General features: G+C 42.3%; 1 protein-coding gene across 1 annotated transcript in view; it reads left to right on the forward strand.

The window, feature by feature from the left end:
* The window catches only part of TNKS (tankyrase, TRF1-interacting ankyrin-related ADP-ribose polymerase), a 148,471-nt gene that overhangs the window by 27,200 nt on the left and 111,619 nt on the right, over positions 1 to 9,652 (forward strand). The window lies entirely within an intron of this gene.

The raw sequence follows: 9,652 nt of genomic DNA on the forward strand, positions 1-9,652 counted from the left end.
TCCTAGCTATTGTATTGATGCCCCCAGCAGTTGCTATTATTGGTTGTCTAATGACAAGGTAATAGAAACATGCAAGCAGGTGCTATGATTTTATCTAGATTATGTCATGTTTTGCCAAAGTAACATTTCTTTTCTAGAGGTAGCTTTCTTTTACTTAGAAACAACCATTTAAGACCATGTGTCCACATAAATTTTAAAACTGTGTATCTCCAGGAACTGGCCTGCAGGATTACTATCATAGAATGGTTTGGGTTGGAAGGGACCTTGAATGAGCATGTAGTCCAACTCCCCTGCTATGGGCAGGGATAGTTTTCACTAGATCAGATTGCCTAAAGCCCTGTGCAGTCTGACCTTGAGCACTTCCAATGATGGGGCATCCACAACTTCTCTGGGTAACCTGTTTCAGCCTTGCAGAAGTTCAGGTAGATGACATCAGTAGCTTTTCCTTTGTTGACTGATGCAATCATTCCATCATAGAAGGCTACCAAATTACTCGGGCATGATTTGCCCTTGGTGTCTCTAATCAGCTCCCTGTCTTGCATGTGTTTCAATATGTCTTCCAGGATGATCTGTTCCGTGATCTTATTGGGCAGAGAGGTGAGGCTGACTGGTTGGTAGTTCCCAGGGTCCTCCTCTTTACCCTTTTTAAAAACGAGCATGATGTTTCCCTTTTTCCAGTCACTGGGGATTTGCCTGACTGCCATGATTTTTTGAATATGATTGCGAATGGCTTAGCAACTACATCAGCCAATTCCCTCAGGAGCTTGGGATACATCTCACTGGGTCCTGTGGACTTACCTATGTTTGGGTTCCTCAGATGGTCTTGAACCTGATCTTCACTTACAATGAGAGGGACTTCATTCTGCAGTCTCTGCCTGCAGGGGCTTGGGAGATGGGGGGAAGAGAGATTACCATGGAAAACTGAGGCAAAGAAAATTGAGTACCTCAGCCTTCTCCATGTTGGTTATCACTAGTTTTCATGTCTTATTTATCAAGGGGGGGTATGTTTTCTTTAGTATTCCTTTTCTAGCCGATGTTCCTATAGAAGCCCTTGTTATTTGCATCCCATGCCAAATCAGTTCAGCTGTGACTTAGCTTTCCTGATTCTATCCCTACACATCCAGGCAGCATCCCTATATTATTGCCAGGATACATGTCCCTGGTTCCACTGCCTGTGCATTTCCTTCTTACACTTTAGTTTGACCAGGAGGTCCTTAGTTAGCCATGTTTGTCTCCTGCCCTCACTGCCTGATTTGTTACACGTGGGAATCAAGACCTCTTGCACTCTAAGAAAAATGTCCTTAAAGAGCTGCCAGCTCTGTTCAGCTCCTTTGCCCCTGAGGGCAGTTTCCTGGGGGGTCCCATCCATTAATTCTTTAAACAACTGAAAGTTTGCTCTCCTAAAATTCAGAGTCCTGACTCTATTATTCACCTGGCCCATGTCCCTCAAGACTGTGAATTCCACCAGGGTGTGACTACTGCAGCTCAGGCTGCCACCAATCTTGACATCCCTAATTAGTTTATCTGTGTTGGTAGGCAACAGATCTAGTAACTCTTCTCTGGTTATGCTATCACCTGGATTAAGAAATTATCCTCGATGCACTCCAGGGCTTCCGGACTGCTTAGAGCTTGCTGTGCTGCTTCTCCAGCAAATGTCAGGGTGACTGAAGTCCCCCAGCAGGTTCAGAGTCTGCAAGTGTGATGCCTCCTGTAGCTGAAGAAAGAACTCTTCATCAAAAAGCTCCCCTTGATTGGGCAGCCTGTAGTAAACACCAACCATGAGGTTTCCTTTGTTGACTTGGCCCCTAATTTTTACCCATAAGCTCTCAGCTTGTTCATAGCTGTTTTTCAAAGGCAGCTCTGTGGAGTCAGTTCATGTTTTTTTACACGGAGGGTGACTGCCTGCTGCTCCTTCCTCGCCTGTCCCTTCTGAACAGTTTCTAGCCATTGATTGCAGCACTCCAGTTGTGTGATCCTTCCTACCATGTTTTGGTGATAGTGATTATATCATAGCTTTATAGCTGCGTAGTGGCTTCCAACTCCTCCTGTTCAGCACCCATGCTGTGTGCATTGGTATAGAGGCACTTCAGCTGGGTCACTGACTGTGTCACCTTTTTGTAGGAACATGCCCTAATTCCTTTGAGACATTTCACAGGTTCCTAATACAGCAGCAGACTCTGGCTTTTCTCTGTTGCTCAAAACTCCATCACTTTTCCACGCTACTTGTCTGCTGCTTTCTTCTGCTGTCAGAACTCTCATTTCTGTGTATGCTGTTGGAGAGCACTGTTCTAATTCCCTTTACAATTTTTTGATTCAGCACAGCGGGGCCTAGTGTTGCTTTTGTAAGCTTCTGTTCATCTACTTCATACTACTGCGGTCGGCATATTTATCTCTTGCTCTGTCTGGCCCCAACAAAGAACAAAACCAACATGCTGGTGCCTTGGGAATAAAACATTGTCTGGGGTAATGGGAAACTGGGATGCCCTGAACAAGAGAAGTAGGGAAGGCAAAATGATGGGAAGTGCTTGGAGCCATTGACTCACCAGGACTTTGGCTGGTAATGTTAGGAATACTCTAAACTAGAACAACAAAATGATCAACCTTTTCAACGCCTGTCACTGGCATGTGTCCCTGTACTGTCCTTTCTTATGCCAAACAGAGCATGTCATGTCGTTACATGATGAACTGGATCGGGCAAGTGATCACTTCTCTGATTTGTCTTGTGGTCTGACCAAACATTTGCAGCCGCCCAAAGCAGGGTGAGCAGCCTAGGGCTGGAGATGGCAATTCTGCCAGCCTGGTCTAGGTGAAACTGTATCCTGTGATAGTGCTGTCTTGCAGGGGGGCAGTTTTAAAATTCTTTGTAGTCCTTTAACAATTTTTTTTTTTTAATTTTTGGGGTTTTATTGGGAGTGAGGATAAAGGCTGCATGCTCTCCTGCTCTCTGCCTCGAAGTGTTGTCTGTTCTCATCCTACTAGAGATGTTCCTTACACCCCTGGAACTTGGTGTTTGGACCTACCCTTCTCCCCTTCAAGCTAAGCACTGTTCTGCATGGCCCCTTTGTCCCAGGGGTATTGAGACTAGCTGGACATAATTTCTCAGTTTAGCAAGGTCCTTAGCCTCTGCCTCAGAAAAAGCAGCTCTCAGCCTGGAAGAGTCCACTCCAGTCTGCCACCTGAGCAATAAAACCCTACAAAGCAGCTGTGGTAGTGGTAACACAGGTCTTTGAAGTCTTCAGCAGTTAACTGTAGACACCTTTGTTGCTAGAGGTCCAGTCTTTGCAACTTTTCCTTACTTGTCCTACCTGCACCCATGGGGACTTGTACTGTATTTCTCCCTGAATTCTCTTAGGGATTTAATTGCTCACCCTGCCTTTATTCTTCTTTTTTTGCTGCTTCTGCATGCTTTTTCATGTTTTTCTGTCTCTCCTACCAAATGCATTCCTGTCCTTCTGTCCCTGAACTGCCACCCCGTTATCATCTCTTCTTATCAATAAACTACCTGCAGTGCTCCCAGGTATGTCTGGTTACTGCCTCTACACTACCCTGACTCCGAACTAAATCCTTTGGTGTGCTTAGCCTCTTTGCTCCGTAATCCTCTCTTCATTCAGCTTTGATGGCTTTCACTATAAAAGAGCAGTCAAGAGCGTAGGACCTGCTCCTCTCCTTTTTCCAACTCCTCTTAGCTGAGCTGGCAGTGGTGTTTAAGGCCATGGATATCATCAGGTCAAGTAGTGATACTCAAACCTTTAGAGCTGTGCGCAGCTTCTGTAGCGATAACTGCCTCTGATGTTTTCTCCTTGTAATTCTGTTGGCTGATGAATATAGCCTTTTTCTTAATCATGCAGCCAAGGCTGGGATTGCTCACAGAAGTGGAAGTTAATCAGTGATACAGTTGTGGTTAATGTTATTAGCTGTATCTCATATATTCAACTTTATGAAGCTAAGAGTAGGGTGCTACAAATTCTGTTATGTGGGGTCATTTAGCAGAAAGGCTTATGTATCTGGTAACTTCCCAAAATGGGATTATTAGATGTGAATCACAGAATTATAGTATCTAGGCAAGAAATTGTTCTTGTAACATGAGAAAAGCTTCAAAACCTCAGTGGTTTGATTTACATGTAGAAGTAGTTAGGGGAGAAGATGTATTTAGCATTGGCTGAAAAAAGAGTTCAGAGTCCAGTGTGTTTTCTAGATGTTTTCAGAATGTGGAGGTAAATCAGCACCTGATGTTTCTGGTGAAGTATAACTTGGAAACATGTCCTGTATGGGACTAGTACTGAGGCGTGTGTGTTCCTGGGACCTAAGGTTAGTGAGAGACTGACCAACTTTGAAAGTATCCTTTAGAGAGATGGAGGATAGTGCATATGTTGTGAGTTAGAAGGAGGGCTTTTTCTTAGGCTGTTTTCTCTGTACCTTGATACTTTGGGAGTCAGTAGATAAAGCTACAGTAATATGGCTTGGAAGGGACCTTTGGAAATCATCTCCAGAAGGTGAAGTTGAAAAGAGGGAAGAAAGGATCTATACTAAAGTTAAGGTAGCTGGAAGGGACCATGAGCATAAGGCAGTGGGACACAGTGATAAAAGAACTGATGGGGAGAGAGGAGGCAGTGGTAGAGCTGTGGGGAACTGAAGTCTCTGGAAATGTAATTAAAAGCAGTAGGCAGCTTTAAGTACAGATACTTCTGGAAGGTCTGCCTGTTGTTCTTACATTTTTCACGCAACAGTCAAGGGTTTGGATGTCTCCTTTTTTTGTACTTAAGTGCATCTGCTTCGAAACCCAATGTGAACTTTTCCATCAGCATTCCTCTAAGTACACTCAGGAAGCTTGTGGATGTTGGGCCTAGACAAAGAATAACAGAAATACTCTGATCTTTGCTTGTGCCTAATACTCGAACAACCAGATTTATTTTTTTATTCCTATTCTATTCCCACTGTATTTCTATCTTTCAATCAAAAATGTTTTCCTTTGGTGTACTTTTAACTGAGGCAGTATGAAGGAGGAACGGTTAAGTACTTGGGTGATGGTTTGTGTGTAGACAAACTCCCCTTTTTTTTTTCTTCTTCAAATAAAACTTACTTCTCCCTTGTTCCTGTATAGCTACCAGGGAAGTTTTTGCCATACCTTGTTGGTGAAAATGCGAAGGTTGAAACTGCTAAAAGTAAAAATGCTTGTTCTTGGTGGATTTATAACTTGACAGCCAAATGAGGTAGTGTTGGTTAGCTTCAAAATACCTATGCCGGGAGGCTGTGGGCCAAGTGTTTAATTTTAGGATTCATCCTGCTGTAGCAAGTTGGCAGTAATCTGAAATGATTAGTGGTTGTACTTCATGCTCTGTGCAATACCGTACCTTTTTTTATTTTGTGGGAGGAATGTGTCCTTTCTTATCTCTAGTACTGATCTGGTATAATAGCAGTGTAATTAAATAAAGCATTTCAGATGGTATGTTGTCCTGGTTTCAGCTGGGATATAGTTAACTGTCTTCCTAGTAGCTGGTACAGTGCTATGTTTTGAGTTCAGTATGTGAAGAATGTTGATAACACTGATGTTTTCAGTTGTTGCTCAGTAGTGTTTAGACTACAGTCAAGGATTTTTCAGCTTCTCATGCCCAGCCAGGGCACCTGACCCAAACTGGCCAACAGTGTATTCCATACCATGGGACGTCCCATCTAGTTTAGGAACTGGGAAGTGGGGGGCAGGGAATCGCAGCTTGGGGACTGGCTGGGTGTCGGTCAGCAGGTGGTGAGCAATTGCCCTGTGCATCATTTGTACATTTCAATCCTTTTATTACTACTGTTGTCATTTTATTAGTGTTATCATTATCATTATTAGTTTCTTCTCTTCTGTTCTATTAAATCGTTCTTATCTCAACCCAGGAGTTTTACTTCTTTTCCTGATTTTCTCCCCCATCCCACTGGATGGGGGGGGAGTGAGTGAGCGGCTGCGTGGTGCTTAGTTGCTGGCTGGGGTTAAACCACGACATATGTGAAGATCAGAAACTTGTATATTGTAGCAGTTGCAGTGAGGGTAAAAATATAACTCTGTACCAGTCTATGTTTGTTCTATAGTTAAACTTACAAGACTTTGATGTCCATACACAATATGAAGATTCAATTAAAAGAGCTTCTTTACGCTGTTTATACAATATGGTCTGTAGGAAAGGCAAGGATAGCCAGGTAATAGTATTGCTAGATTATTAAGGGCTCTGCCTGCAGTACAGAAAAATAATATACCCCAATGTCCCCACTGTCCAGAGGAAATAAATCAGCATATCAAAATATGCTAACTAACAAAGTTCTAGGAGTGAATTTGTGTGCACACCATCCTTACGCTTGCCTGTTAACAGTGGTCTCTTGACAGAAACTATTGCCACATTTCATTTTCAGGCTACTCAGAAACCATCCTCTAAAACCAGTGTGCAGTATTTGAAATCCAAAATAGCTACATTTATCTAGAATGGCTTGTTCTGTTGTGTTTGTTTATAAAGGGAATGTTTTTCTCAAACAGGAGATCTATCTTGACGGTTTTACACATCCCTGGTGCATTGAAAAGGAAATTCGGAGAGACACACTGTGTCTACATCTCAAATACCCTGTGGTTAGAAGAGACTTTGTGTTGGGCTAAAGTGTTAAAGGTTTTGAACAAGCAGGAGAACATTCAATTAGAAGCTACCTATGGTTTGCCAGGTATGAAAGTACAGCTGTGTTACACCGATAGGCTAAACATCAAATGCTGGATTTCTTTTGTTAATTCATGTTGATGACAACATTGCTCACTTGGATATCTTTTTGTGAGATTATGCACTAAAAAAGTGTGGAGAGGATAGAATTGAATAGTCAATAGAAGAAATGTAAGATAAGACTGCCTTTGTGACCTGAATTTGCTTCCTTTTTTCATCTGCATTCTGATACAGTCTTTGTTTATATGATTGGTTTCTTCTCCCAAGATCCCAAGATGCTACTGCATTCATTTCACAGGGTAGATCTGTGTCTAGGACTGAATAAGGTAGCTATCTGCAGGACTATACCCTTGGCTGTTGGAGAGGCTGGAAGGGTTATGACAAGTGGGATGAGTGATTGCAGAGACAAGAAGGACAAGTCTCATGGTTACAGCAATGGAGTTCTAATAGGTTCTTTTTCTGAACCTAGTTTGGCCACTTCAAGTGCATGTTCCACAGGCAGTCACTAATTCAGGGTTTTTGCAGGCAACCAACTTAAGCACTGTTAGTAAATTTTTAGTGTATTTCCCTAGGTTTTTGAAAAACTAAAAACCTGACATAGAAATTGTGTGTTGGAAGCCATGCCAAAACCCTTCATGGTTCATTAGCATGACTGAACAGGTTAGATACGCTACATTGTCTTTTGTCATTTTAGCCAGGAGAGGAGCTGAAAGCAGTACTGTGTTGTCATTTTCTCTGTGTGCCAGCAGAAGTAGTAGGGAAGCCCCCTTGGTTGGTTTGCACCAGACTGAAGAATTAAGAGACTTGAAAAATCTGTGCTTCTGTTTTAACATTGGGCTCTGGCAGCTGTAGATCCCTCTGACATCTTTACACCTGTTTCCTGTCATTTTTCAAAGACACCTTTCTTCCACCCTAACCTGCCTTAGCTTGGCTTCACATGCTAGTCAAAACCTCCAAACTCCAGTCAAATCCCAGTCATTCCTCTCTCCTGGTCTTTCTTCTGGGACTTTTTATCTGAGCTATTCTCTTTTCCCCTGCCACATCTTCTTGTTCAGTTTTCTCCCCTAGCTCTTTGTCCCAGGCTTTGCCGTGTGAATCCTTCACTGTCTTCTCATACAGTCTGTGCTGTTTCATCATTTTGTACTGCCTGCTTTCTCTTGATAGACGCTTTGTTGCTGGGTCCCACCCTTCCCTGATGCCTTTTGGGACAAAGGGCTTCCCTCTCATCTGGAATATAGATTTACTAGCAGGGTCCAAGAGAATAGAGACAGGACTACTGAGTGTGTCTCTCCAGACTTGCTTTCTGTACTGCCTACTGTGTTTAAAAAAAATCTGCAAAAAGTCCTGTTCACCACTTCCTGCTGGAGTGTGCCTGACTGGCTTGTGAGGCTGGCTCAGAGTCAAACCTGTCCGTGAGTAAGATCTCTAAGGGGGGTGGTAGCATGTATGGCACAGATGGCATCTTCAGAAATGTCGGTGCCAGATCTTAACAAGCTTCTGTGAGCACGTGCTAGCTCATTTTTTGGTTGGTTGGTTGTTTTTTTTCCATTTTGGTGTCTTCGTCTTGGCATAGGGAAAAAAAACCCACACCAGCAAACAAAAAAACCTACTAGGAAAAGCCCAATCTGTCTACTTGAGTCTTCTTTCAAAAACATGAGACAATTGCACCTTCTTGGCAAAGCAGAAAATAAGTCAATTTATTAAAGCACCAGACTTCGGCAAAAATTCAGCTTAGGGCAAGCATGTAGCATAGCTGAAATACATTAAATTTGGCAATGTTAAAAGCATTTAAAGTCAGACTTGTATAAGAAAAGAGGTTTGAATAAAAACAATACTACCAGTTCAAATTTTAATTTAGAAAAAAGTTTATTCCTGAAAAGCCTCTTGCTGTTTAAAGTGATAACATGTAATATAATACTGGTAATTACTTTTGTTCTGGATTGGGTTATGTTTTTTCCCGGAGAATTCTGTCCATGAAGTGTTTCTATACCCTTAGTTACAAAAAATGTTTGCAAGTATTTCTTTGTCTTGACTCCTTCAGTCCAGCTGTATCTCAACAGGTTACATGAGCAACCATAAATGTCTTCTGGTTTTTATTATTTGTCTCCTTGACATTGAATCTCTGCACCCCTGTACCCTGTCCTGTTGTTCACATTTGTGCAAAGTGAACATGTATCTGTTGCTCTGAATTTGTAATATGTTGTGCTTATTTTGCACGACATTTGGGGAAATGAAGAATTGAGGCCCTTTTGTGTCAGACCTCTAACGTTGCTGTGGGCTTTGTTTTCTAATTCTGTAGAAAATGCCTCGATCTTGAGAGGGGGTGGTCTGAATTGCATTGTTACTATGTTGTTTCTGATCAAAAGAGTTTACAGGTGAAATAGTGTTTTCATTTTTTTTAATGAGCTTTTCCAGATGATAATTTACTGTATCAATGCCTTCCTAGCCATATGGTTTCATATTGCATTCTAAGTATTTTTATGTACTTGAATTTTTGTGTTAATAGGCTTAGCAGGGAAAAAATAGCAGTGAGAATAATAGTCTCTGAACATCTTACTCTGTTTGTTACACTTCTTGAAGGCAAGCCAGTATGCCGTGGTTAAGATTTTGTGTGCAAGTGAGGAGCCACTGAAAGGCTGGAGTATTACTGATTTACAGAGGCGGGGTGACTTGGGATATTCGGCAGGAAAAGGAACAGGAGTGGTAACAAGCGGCAGTAGTGGTAGTAAAGGCAGGAGCAGGTTCCACAGCAGATTTCCCAGTGTGAGTCAGTGAATGCACAGCTTCCCAGCTAGCTGTCAGGAGGAACCCAAAACTGAGTATTGCAAGAGATTCGGGGTTCATGTTTATCATGCAAAGTCATGTGATCTTACTATATCTTAACTTGCCAACTTAGCCTTACTCTGAGGAAGATCCTTTGCTGCAGTGCTTAACACACACAAAAAAAAAGGGGGGGGGGGGGGGGACACAGA

Source organism: Haliaeetus leucocephalus, unplaced genomic scaffold, assembly GCF_000737465.1.
Source record: "Haliaeetus leucocephalus isolate CR32 unplaced genomic scaffold, Haliaeetus_leucocephalus-4.0 Scaffold140, whole genome shotgun sequence".
NCBI classification, from domain to species: domain Eukaryota; kingdom Metazoa; phylum Chordata; class Aves; order Accipitriformes; family Accipitridae; genus Haliaeetus; species Haliaeetus leucocephalus.